The sequence below is a fragment of the Gracilinanus agilis genome, chromosome 1 (genome assembly GCF_016433145.1).
Source record: "Gracilinanus agilis isolate LMUSP501 chromosome 1, AgileGrace, whole genome shotgun sequence".
NCBI lineage: Eukaryota > Metazoa > Chordata > Mammalia > Didelphimorphia > Didelphidae > Gracilinanus > Gracilinanus agilis.
The window spans coordinates 775,463,271-775,476,106 of record NC_058130.1 but is presented as its reverse complement, the minus strand read 5'-3'; the positions used below and the strand labels follow the sequence as shown (position 1 = coordinate 775,476,106).

Sequence of the window (12,836 nt, the reverse complement as noted above, 5' to 3'; positions counted from 1 at the left end):
CAGGCCTTATATAGTGCCTAGTACAAAGCAGGAGCTTAATAAGTATCAATTAGTCAATTCTCCTTTCAATTCTACCAATCACAATCTGCCCAAAAAATGTTCTCAAAGTTTTTATTGATGTCTTCTGTTTCTAAGATCACATTATAATGTCAATTATCCTTCTCCCTCTTATACTGTATGGCAAATACTAATTTTTGGAGAAGGAAACTGATCCATACACTGAAAAAGTCTAAAACTATGAACAACATGAAAGAGCTGTGGTCCTCCTGCCTCTCACATAGGAGTGTCTTCTCATCTCTCCTCACCAGATTCCCCTTTGACCTTTGTAACTTTGTCAGGTTCACTTTGGATTCCTCGGCTTATTGTTCTTTCCATCTCTATTGCTGTGGATACTGTATGTCTTATCTCCTTAGTTCCACTTTAGTTCAGATAGCTCTTCCTTGACTTCTTTGTATCCCCATTACACAATCATTCCTTATAGCAAAGCCATTTTACACTGATGTACCACACACCTCCAGCTGATGGGTACTTAGTTTGTCTCTAATTCTTAGTTATCATAAAAAGTGCTGTTAAAATGTTTTGGAGGACAAAGAACCTTTTTCTTATCAATGGCTTGATGCAGTATAAGCCCTGTAATTCAGTCTCTGGTTCAAAAGGTGCATGCTTTAGTTACTTTATTTGCAAAACTCCTGCCCAAGTCTTCTCTTCAAACCAAATCCTCTGGAGTTCTGCTCAAATGGTAGATTTCTCAATGCTGCAAGAATAAAGGTTAAGATATTATCCCTCACCAGTCATATGGCAGCCCACTCTACTGTTTCATGTCCTAACTTGCTTTATATAGATGGGATTTTGCTGTTTTTTATAATTAAAAGTAAATTTTGCTCTTTGGCTAGTTTTGTAGTTTGGTTTTGAGACAATTGGCAACACCTTGGAGGTATTGCAGAACACTGTTCTTTGGGAAACAAATTTAAAGACTTTATTCACATATCTAAAACCGTATTTGTGCTTAAATGCCAAAATCGTTATTTTCATAAGAAAATATATAGGCCATTACCGCTTGGAAATGAGTTGTGTTCCAAGACTTCTTAGTGTTGGGAGAAGAACTCTACTTCCAGCAGCATAACATGAAGGTCACTCACACTGCTTGGATGAGTAGTCACCAACCACAGTGCTTCCAAGTAAGACTACCCAAATCTGTTCTACCATGAGGCTCTCCAACTCACCAGCCATTACCACCTATCCAAGAGACCCACCCTTCAAGACACCTGGGCCTTTCCCTTAGCCCTGCAGGGGAATCTTCCTAAATGTGTTAGCTCCCCAAAGATCCTTGGGAGCAGGGGCGGCCACTGTCTTACTTTTCTACTCGTATGCCCAAATGCCAGCTGATAAACATTTAGGAAACATCTGCTCTGTGCCAGGGACAGTGCTCTGCCTTTGGGAGTAGCAAGAAAGGCAAGAGCACAAACAAACTGATGAGAAAGACAACATACAATTTCCAGACAGGATAAAATGGAAGTAATCGATAGAGGAAAAGCACTAGAAGTTGGCCAGCAGCACAGGTATGACGGAGAAATCCAAAGCAGGACAAAGAGTCCAGCCGAGTAGGAAATCTGGAGATGGCTGGCCTGGGCCATCCTTGCAGCTCAGGGGTCCAGAAGGAAAGGCAGAGGGTACTGATTTGAGTAGCAAGGCTGATCCAATGGTGCAGGAAGATGAAATTTCCCAATGGTGAGGTTCCTTAATAGATGCTTTTTCATCTCTTCAATGTGAAGTGTTAGGAACTGAGTTTCTATAACATAAACAGTGGTTGAGATGCCAGGCCTGAGGTACACTAACCCTTCACCCATGGGGCTCAAAACCCCAGTCTTCTATGTATCCTCAATAGCTGAAGAGCAGCAAAACTCAACTGCAGGCACTTTACACTCCTCCCCCATTTAAAGAAGATGGATGTTTTTTAAAGACATAACTAAGGAACTTGAAGACCAGGGAAATTAAGAAAGGGCTACTACCGGAAGACATATCACGAGCAGGAAGAAATAACACCAAAAGAGGCAGCAGAAAACTTATCCAAAGCAGATGACCTCAGAAGGCTTCACATGCCATTTCAGGCCACTTGGCCTATGTGGGGTCAAACCATGTGACTGACCCACTATATCCCAGCAGGCCTTGGTAATGGTGACCCAAAGTCATCAAGCAAAATTATGTTTACTATCCTGTTGAAGGCAGCAGGGAAGCCCTCTGAGAAAGATTTTCCTTCAGACTGGCCACATTTTTCAATGTTTTGATGCTTAGACTGGCTGGTCAATGATTCAGAAAACTCAGTTATTCTGAAGGATTCTTGATGTCCCTCAGTCATCCAGCTAGTTGAGATGTTTGGGGTAAGGCCCTGTGATTTCAATGGTGCAGGGAGTTCTCCATCTACCAACGCAAAACAGCAGCGGTTCTAGAGTTTACAGCCTTATGGCTTTCCAAAGACTCTCCAGAGCACAGAGAGGTAGAAAAATTGCCTGAGGTCACGTGGCTAATGGCTGTTAAGCAAAACTTGAACCCAGGGCTACTTCCTACTGTCACATGCTGCCTCTCCACTTGAAGTTTACTGTATAGGAATGGAACTAGATTGTTCCTAACCACATATAGAAATATTTTCCTAAGGAAATTGATCTGGATTTCCAAGTTAAGATATGCCAGAAATATCCTTTCCAGGAAGTATGATCTTGCCTGCTGATGCATGCGTGGGAAGAGAACACCACCAATGGGACCAAATCAAAAGAGCACCCTGGACTGTGCAGTCAGGTGACTTGAATTCAAATTCTGGCTCCACCACATACATGAAGCTGGACAATCCCAAACTCCTCAATTCTCTGCTGTAGACCTCTCCAAGGTCCCTTCCAACTCAATATCCTTGACTCTTATCTGGAAGAACAAGGGAGAGAAGCTCCGGATGTTAGGAGTCTGGGGTAAACTGACAGCATAAAAGGATGAGAAGGGAGGTAGACAAGGAAATTCCCAACAGCAAGCAGGGAAGGAAATAAAGAGTTCCTGTGGCTGCCTGAACATGCACTGGGGATGCCTATACAGGATGGGGATACATAACTCAAGCGATATCTATATATTAAAGGGCCCAACTAGGAACCCAAATAAGATTAAGAATAAAAAAAGAAACATCTACAAAAAGTGTGTTATCTAAGTATAAAATTCACATCTCAGTAAGGGTATATGAAACCTATTATTTTCTACAAGATTGCTTATGGGGCCTATGAACACTTTCCTTAGGAAAATCTTAAACTGCTTCTGAACTACCCCCCCCATCCCATTGCTATTTTTGAACCCCTTCCTCCCCCCGAAAAGGTTGCCATAACAACAAAAGTACCAGTCACCAAGTTTTATAACCACATCCGCCAGTCCTTGGCGTGCTAAGAGCATGTGCCAACTTTGTTGTCTGTAGGGCATTCTTGGCCACGCTACACAGCAAGCTATAATCAAGGCAGAAACCAGTCTATTCGTATAGCACTAGTCTCAACATAAATATTCATTAAATGGGAAAACCTATGGTGATGCAATGTTGAGACTGCAAATTTAAACACAAGAGTCAGGAAATGCAAAAATTACCACCACAACCAGAGCCTTCAATCATCCACACTCTAAAGAGGCATACTTAATGCTGGACCTTCAGTTGAACAAAAAGAGACTGAAATATTCTTAATAAGGGAGATGGAGAATACGGCCAGACCCTTTTAAAATAGAAAAACTTAAATCTAATACTATATATTAGCTTTTGCAGCTCAATCAACAATTATCGTGCTATTATGCACAAGGCCATATGTTAGGTGCTGATGAAAAAAAAGGAATGTCGTCTTCCTCATGGCACTTTTTAAGGGCTACCATCCTAGTATTAGGAGTTGTAATATTTGGAATTCTTAATACTAGGATGGTGGCCCTTAAAAAGTGCCATGAGGAGGACAAGACTGTCTTCTGTCCCAGTAGACAGAGCACCTGGTCTGGAGTCAGGAAGATTTATCTTCCCAAGTTCAAGGCTGGCCTCCAATGCTTCCTAGCTGGGTGACTCTGGGCAAGTCACTTCATCCTGCTGGTCTCAGTTTCCTCATCTGTAAAGTGAGCTAGAGAAAGAAATCTCAAATATTCCAGGATCTCTGCCAAGAAAACCCCAGAAGGGGTCTTGAAGAGTCAAGTATGAAACACCTCCTCACATTGAAGACCATCCAATCCTAGCTTCATTCCCAGTGAGTTCTATCCTCCAGATCTTGAGGTTACTTTGTATTAAATGAATGTGCCTGTGTATTTACCCTACTTCTCAAAGTTCCTCACACCCCACACTTTCAGGCCAAAGACCTTTTGGTTTCTGCCTTTGTATCCTGAGGCCTAGCACCTGATAGGGCTTAATGTTCATTGACCTGATTTAGACTTGGGCAACCAAAAAGCAAACTTCAGAATCCTCAAGTTGACTCAGAAATACCCTGGGCCTGAGGACATCCTCCTTGAGCTCCTGAAGGGCAGAGGTTCTGGTTTCTTTTCTTAGTCTTCCTAGCCCGGAGTAGGCTCTTAATAAATGCTTGTAAATAGAATATAATTCCATCCTAGAAGCAAGGCCTGGGCCTCAGGTTCTATCATACCCTCATGCCACGATGACCCACCTGATTTAAAAAAAAAAAAAAAAAAAAAAAAAAAAAAAAAAAAAAGATCTCGCAAGTAGGGCAGCTAGGTGGCTCAGTGAACAGAGAGCCTAGAGCCAGGCCCTAAGTTCCAATCTGGCCTCAGACACTTCCTAGCTGTGTGATTCTGGGCAAGTCACTTAACCCCCACTGCCTAACTCTCACTGCTCTTGTGCCTTGGAACTAATACTTCATTCCTAAGACAGAAGGTAAAGATAAAAATATAAAAGATCTAAGGAAGCTCTCTAATAGTTTAAGCACCCAGTTCAGGTTCTAGGTAACCATTAGAATAAGTTCCTTCATGCCAGAGTAAAGAGAGCAGAAGCTGGAGAACAATTTATACAGAGAACAGCAATGTAAAGGCAAATAGCTTGGAAAACCTCCAGAAAACTTGGATCAATGCAATGACCAAGGCAGATTCCCCAGAACCAATCAGGGCCCAAAAGGAAGCATGGCCCTTGGTTCTGTTCAGCTTGGTTATGCTTATTGGTTTTGAGGGGTTTGTTTTTCTTTAAAAAGAAAAACAACAACAACAACAAAAAAAAAAAAAAAGGGGGAAGGAGTTGGGGAAAATGGAAAGCTGCCAATAGTGTTTTCAAAGGAAATACAGAGAGGGTCACTGAAGCATTTTTGAAATGCACAGAATATAAAACACAGACAAGCAGGACAGCTTTGAAAGCCATGTTAAATTTATTACATGTATTAACATGTAATAACAATGATCCATGACTTCATAAATAGGCTTCTTCCATTCTAATCTGTATATGGATATTTTTTAAAAATTCAGAATAAAACAACCATACAACATTTTTACAATGACTTCCTGGATGGCAAGAAATGTTTCTGCTTTGTATTCCTAAGGCCAAGGACACTGTTAATAAATGCTTGCTTGACCAAAAATTTTAGGGCCAAATTTGATTGTACTCTTCTCCCATACTTAAAAACACAAAGGCACACCAGGAATCTCTCTTTCAGCCCAGAAACATCTGTGCCTTCTGCAGAGGGCACAACCAAAGCTCCATTTCCAATGAGAATGCACCTCCATCTCCAAACACTGTCCATACCAGAGCAGTGGGTTCAAATAGTTTCTAAGATGACAATAAAGTCCATAGAGCAGACCTATCTAATGGCTCCAAAAGACATGGGATGGATGGGAGAGAAAAACTAACCCCCTTTAGATCATAAATATGCAAAGATAGATGTGACTCTTAAAAAAAACAACTCCCACCTCCCCTTGCCTGATTCTAGAGTCAACATCTAAAGTAGAAGAAGTAAGTCTCTGACTTGAATTCATACAAGTGAACTCACATCCCTTCCATTCCATTTGATTTTTGCCTGGCCCACACTGAAAAAACTCAGTAGGGGGGGCAGCTGGGTGGCTAAGTTAATTGAGAGTCAGGCCTAGAGTCGGAAGGTCCTGGGTTCTAATCTGGCCTCAGATACTTCCTAGCTGTGTGACCCTGGGCAAGTCACTGAATCCCCATTACCTAGCCCTTACCACTCTCCTGCCTTGGAACCAATATATAGTATTGATCCTAAGATGGAAAGTAAGGGTTTAAAAAAAAAAAAAACCAACTCAGGAGGCTATAAAAAAACCAATCCCAAGAGAAGGGTAGAATCAGAAATGACCCAATGTGCATTTCTACTACATATCTGAAGGGAGGCCTTTCAAAAGAAGTTAAATAAAGTCACCAAACTCCTTGGACACACATATCATTTTGTCCCCTTCCCCCTCCCCCAAAGGGCCTACTCAAAACTTTTTTGAGATCTCTCCCTCTCCAGCACAAGCAGACACCTGCCTCAGGACAAGTGAGGCTTCTATCATGAGCCATCACAGGACAAGAGACTTAAAAAGAACCTGAGAGCTCATCTAGGGCCCTTCATCTTTTGGAGGGTCAGTCATGGACCCCTCTGGCAGTCTGATGAAAAGTATGGACTCTTCAGAGAATGTATTAAAATACATAAAAATAAGATTACCAAGAAAACAAATCATACTGAAATGTAGTTACCAAAATATTAAATAAACAAGTTCTGGGTCCCCAGATTAAATAACTCCAATCTAGTACAATATCCTGACATGTCACAAGTAAGGAACTCAAGGCCCAGAAAGAATGATCTCCCCAAGATATGAGTCTAGGTTCCTTGATTCCAAATCTAAAAATCTGATGTCAGAGCTAGAAAAAACCCATAGCAGTCATTTAGTCTGACCTTTCCCAATTTACCAGAGCACACACAGACCACAAAGAACTAGTAAGCTTTCAAAAGGTAGCAAAATCTGTTTGATTTGACACCCCAAGTTTCTAAGCAAATACCATCTGCTATATTGTCAGCTGGGATGGGGTGAAAAGAGAGGAAGGGAAACCTATCTACCAGAAGGCCACGGTTTAAGTTATAAAAATACCAACTTCTCTCCTTGAACCAAATAAAAAAAAAATGGTACCAACTGACCTAATTCCCTTCTCACTATCATGAGTCAACATACCAACTCAAAGCCAGACTTTAAACATTTCATTCAAGTTACTGGTAGAACAAAGAATGTCTGATTTGTATTTCCCTCCTTCGGGAGGGAACTATGATAACTACAAAAAGCTCCATTAGCCCAGAAGGTAAAACAGTAAAGCTAATGTGCTCTCAGTTGTGGGAAAAAAAAGCCTATGGGTCTAGGAATTATCCTGTGGCGTATATGTCCCTGGGCTACACTGGGCTGCCTAATGCCCCACAAAGAAAAGTGGCTCTTTTAGCTATGAGAACAGAGGTGCCAACTGGTTAACTGAGACAAGGTCTTTGGAAGGAAGTTAGAGAGAAGAAAGAACCCTTTGGAAAATACTCAGGTTTCTAACTTGGCCAGTACTTCTCTATCCAAGAGTTTCCCAAATGGCTTCTTACTATCTGGGACAGGAGAGAAATGTTAAGGAAGGAGGTGTCTCCTATCAGAAATCCCTTCCAAGGCCAGATCAATGCAACAGAATCACTGAGGAAGCCTGACAGTGACCAACGGTGGGATAGTCCCAGTCCCAGAGTCCTCTCCCCAAACCTGGCACAAGTCAGGTCCCTCAGAGAAGAGAAACACTTTGTAAAGGGTTTTTATTAGTACAAGTTCTGATTCTCTCTCTGCCTGATGGTAACCAAGTCTGGGTCACATGATTATAAAGTTCCCTGATCATACATGTAAATATCTCCTTTGAAGCCCTACAATAATGGTGAATAAAGTGTTCGCTGAGGTTCACTGATGTTCCAGAGATGCACAAGTATTCCAAAGTTCATCCAACTAGGAAAAACAGCCAGTCAAGGCCAACATCACTTTAAGCCGCCTAGCTGCTCTCAGACTCTCTATGCTTGAATGCAGCAAACATTTAGGTTAATGGAACATTTCCTTAAGAAGTCAAAGAGAAGGGACATCTGGTGCAAAAGGACAGTAACATCCCTTGTTAAGGTCCCCATCACCTAGAACAACAGGCTCCATATAGCAGGTGCTCCTCCCCAACTCTAGGTAAAGCTCAGCATGGTAACTGGTAAAAGAACACTAACTAGGTCTAAGATCTGTGCAAGATGGGGTTCTTCCACCCCCTCTTTGGCTGGTCACATCAGCAAGGCACTTCCAGGTCTCCTGACTTATACCTCTGTCGGTTTCAATTTCTCAACTGGAAAAAGAAGGTGACCTCTGTCTCTTATATTCTCTTAACTCTAAGTTTCATCAAAATGCCATTTCTATGGCCACTTGCAGACCCACATTCCAAGGCCATGAGAGTTACCGGTGGGAAACAGACAAAGCAAGTTCGAGGACAGGTTATGCTCTGATTATTGATCACACTGGAAAACTAAGCTCAGCTAAAAGTCACTGCTTCTAGAGACAAGTCACTATTCAACTCAAGGTCTCTCAAAAAATTTGCCTGCATTATAAAAGCTATTCTTAACACTTAGAACACCTGACAGCAAAAGAGATCTCAGAAATGCCAAAGGGGACCTTCAAAACTATTATAATCTCCTGACCTCTGGGAAAAAAAAAAGGGTAGCCCTTCCATGGAAAAATGACTATGATCTGGCCTCCATCAAACTGACACCCAGACTGGGCTTTGCTACTTCCTAACTTCCTAGGCAAGTCTCGTTACAGCTCTGGGCCTCAATAACTCTATGGTCAACTGGGGAAGCTATTTGCAGCCTGAGTATTTGTGAAGGTGTTACAAACCAAAAGCCAAAGTCCTTCTCCCTTTCAGAGATGAATGAATGTGCAAGTTTTTTCCATGCATATAAATTCACCCACAAGCCCTGGCAGAATCCAAGTTCAGATAAGTCAAGCTCTCTTTAGAGGCTCTGGACCTTCCACACAACCCCTGAACCTATCACTTGTCCATAACATATTCCTGAGCAACAATGGCTCTTATTCTCACTGCTGCTATGGGGAATGATGGGACTATTTGTTATCTTTCTGTCTTTCCCAAAGCACCCAGGAGACAGCTGAGCAAATTGTCAACTGATTATAGAGGCCTCCTCATCTCCATCTAGTCAATCAAACAACAAGAATTGAGAGGTTGGGATGGGGACGACACGACACAATTTTTTTCAACGTCACAGTTCCTGTCTTCAGGCAGCTTCCATTCTACCAGGAGGCCTGTGCACAGTGGCCTCAAAATGGTCCTCCCAGCACTTACCACCACTAAGGAGGTGCCTCACCCACACCTGGCAAGGAATCATTCTGCACAATGAGTAACCAGACAAACCATTGTTACTCGGCAACAACAAGAGGTACAGGAATAGCTCAAATTCCGCAAGGAAAGCCGATCCGCACACCAGTTTTCCCCATCCTCCTTTCCATCCAAAAGCTTGTATTTCCCTGACATGAAACCTAGAAGATCCAGGAACAAAATGCCTTCAATGCTGAGCATGTGACAGCAACACTTAGCAAAGCCTCCAGTCATAAAACATGGAAAACTACAAATGTTTCTCATCTGAATGCTTAATTTTAACTCCCCAACATTCACCAATCTAGTGTTGTACTTGTACAACCTAAATCCAGTTCAGCTGCTAGCATGCAATTGTTATATTAGAGCCCAAGTCCATTTTTAGAGGTCCACAAAGCCCAACTTAAAATAGAGATGAAAGACGGTGTTTGGTCATGGTCTACACCGCTGACACACCAACAACAGGGCAGAGAAGTCCTTTTTCTACAATTATTGGCAAGAGTTCCTTTAGTAGGGATAGTCGATCACTCTGACTTAGTTAACTCCTGTCTAAACATCCTCTGCTTTCTTCTACTTTTAAGACCAATCCACAACACAAAAACCCAAACACTGCATTTAAAAGTTATATAAAAACTTATTGTTGGATTCCTTCTACAGGCGAATTTCTCTCAAGCCTTTCTAAATATTTGACTTTCAAGAGAAATGCACTTCCACTTTAAAAAACGGGCTTTCATCTCTGGTCATGCAAATTTTTCTGTTTGTTTAACAAACCCATACCCCTGGCTAGTGTTTAATCAGGTCTTGATTTAACATCACTAGCCATGGGATGGGCAATGCCAAGTCTGAAAGCGGATCAGATGATGAGCTCATTAACAGTAACTAATTGGTCCAATGCTGAAATATGTATCAATATGAGTTTAGCATTGGGGGGAGGGGGATCATCTAAAACCCAAAACAGTGGAAGCCTGCTCCAAAAGCAAGGTCCAGAAATAGCACGATTCCAAAAGGTCTCTGTGCATGGGAGCTTTGGTGCTGTTAGGGGAAAGTTTTACAGAAGGAGAAATGAAAACTCCAAAGCATCATGTGGGTCAGTTGCCCTCTCCCTTCCCCATCTCATGCCAAATGAGATGCAAGTTCCTCAAGTCTGAGAAAGCCCAAAGAAGGGAAACCCAAATTCCCAGCTACCTTCAAGGTTCCTGGTCATTTAGCATCTCTCGGGCTCGGCTTCCTCATCGGTAAGGTGGAGAGCCTCACCTCCCCAGGACTATCAGGAGGACAAAATGAGATAGAAAGAAGCACCTGTCAAACCTCAAGATGCTAGAAAGAGGCTAATGGCTACTAGGATTATTTCCACTTAAGAAACAGAGAAATGAGTCCTTCCCCAAAGGGCACAGAGCCTTCTCCTGGGTGAGGGTGCTGGTGCACAAACACACGCAGGAGCCAGGAGAATCCACAGCTCGCAGGTCATTCATACTGCAGGACTGTCCCAGGGAGAGAACGCCAAAGTTGGAGCCTTCAAACCTCCCGTCCCTTTCCAGAAAGGACCCTTTCTCTTTTCTCCCATGGTTCACCCCCTCCAGGGCTGTAGGACAGGTTTCTGTTCCCAGAACTCTGCTTCCAGGATAAAGCGAGTCTCATCTCCCTACTCTTGCTAGGTTTTCGCTTTTAAAGCAAGTTCTACACACACGGATGGCTGTGTGCAGGCATGTGTTCGAGTGTCCGTGTGGGGAGATACATCCTGAGGGACAATTGGCTTTTTAGAAACCTGGGCCCGAAGCCTTGCCATGTTTATCCCAAAGCCCAGGGCTGATTGATGCGCTCTGCTCCAAAGGCTTCCTCAAGCCTCCCTTCTTAGAAGGCCAAGCGAGGCCCCAGAGTGAGCCGGGGGGGCCAATACAAAAGGGGGGGGGGAGCCTTTCTACAAGCACAGGACAAGGCCGACTCTGAAGTGGAAGCCCGTGGCCCAGTGTGAGCGGGGCCCCCAGCCAAGTCATTAAAAAGAGAGCCCAAGGGCCACTGCAAGGCTTCTGGCCACCCTGCAGCCACTAGCAGGGCTAAGGGAGCTCTGCTCACCTCTCAGTCCCTGCATCCCCTGCAACCTTTATTAAATACCATTTAAGTCCTTTTCTCTTTACTTAGCAATTGTTGACTTACTTTTTTGGGCCAGGCTAATGGCCCACAAAAGGAGCTAGATAAGCACTTCAAAAGTCTCCAAAGAGAATAAAGAATGGCCTCCTTCTGCCAAATTCCAAATTCGCACATTATCTCTCCTCAAAAGGAGAAGTTGGGACCGGTGGGGTGAAATGGCTAATTTGGTATTCAGTGAAGAAGCAGAGATTAGCTCCAAGCCTAGGCAGGCAGGACTGACCATTCAGAAGACGGACCTCACAAGCTGCCCCACTCCCCAGTCAAAAAGCTCAGGGGAACCCCAAGGAAGGCCATGGTGTCCCCCTTGAGAGAGGCTGGAGCCCCACAGGGCTTCCCGGGGCCTCTTTCCTCCTCTGTGCAGAAGGCCGGGGCCAAGCGCCCCTGGGTTCCTCCGAAGAGGGGCTTCTGGTCGAGTCACCAGGGCATGCTCCCCGAACGAAGCTGCCATAAGTAAAGGCCATAATTATAACGTGATTAAGACCTGTGAAGGAGCCTCTTCCAGCGTTCCCAGTCCCAGGGTCACACAGGACCTGGCTGTCTCTTCAGCTCACCCCGCACAAGTGGGGACCCCCCCCACGGGACAGATCCCGGGAGCTTGGGCAGAATCTCTAGAATCTGCACCTGGGAAGTTGGGTGGGGGAGCGGGGGAGCAGCCCCCACCCCCAACCTTGCAGAGGGGGCTGCCTTATTATCTAAACCACCGAGAGGAGAGTAAGTTCGGGTCTGCGGGAACTTGGACTCCGGGGTGACACCCGGATTCAGGGGTTCCCTCAGGTGTCCCCAGGAAGGCTCCCATCACTCGGAAGGAGCCCCCCGGCGGGGCCTTCCCAGTGCAGTGAAGGGACCCCTTTCTCCACTAGCCCCGGGTTACCTGCGTCCCAGCAAAGACGCGGAACGAAGGGCTCCTGTCCTCCCTTGGAGGCGGTGGGTCACCGGGGCCAGACCCCCGAGCCCGTCCCATCCTGGGTCCCAGGAAGAGTCCCGCCTTGACTGGGGGGAAGGAGGGGACGCTGGAGCTCCAGGAGTGCGCCGCCAGCACGGACCCCCGCCGCGGCCCCCGAGCCCTCCCCACGTGCAGCGACGCCGCGGATCCGTACCTGCACGATCTCGCCCTCGGCGCTGAGCGTGGCCCCGGCCCGGGAGAAGCGGCCCGTGAGGCCCGTGGTGTACGTGGTGTAGTCGCCGCTGGGGCTCGACTCGAACAGCACCACCTCCACGAACGCCGTCTCCTTGGCCCGCGCGGCGCCCGGGCCCGAGGCCGCCAGCAGCAGCCCGAGTAGCAGCGGCAGTGGCCGCACCGCGCCCCGGGCCCCGGCCCCGCCGCCCGGCAGGCCGCCTG

General features: G+C 45.1%; 1 protein-coding gene across 1 annotated transcript in view; it reads right to left on the bottom strand.

Annotated features, from left to right (window-relative positions):
* ZNRF3 (zinc and ring finger 3) overlaps positions 1-12,771 on the bottom strand; it is a 191,124-nt gene extending 178,353 nt beyond the window's left edge. The window contains exon 1 of the mRNA XM_044674136.1: positions 12,595-12,771. The gene's annotated coding sequence lies outside the window, so the exon portion shown is untranslated. The remainder of the gene's footprint in view (positions 1-12,594) is intronic.
* Between the last annotated feature and the right edge of the window lie 65 nt (positions 12,772-12,836).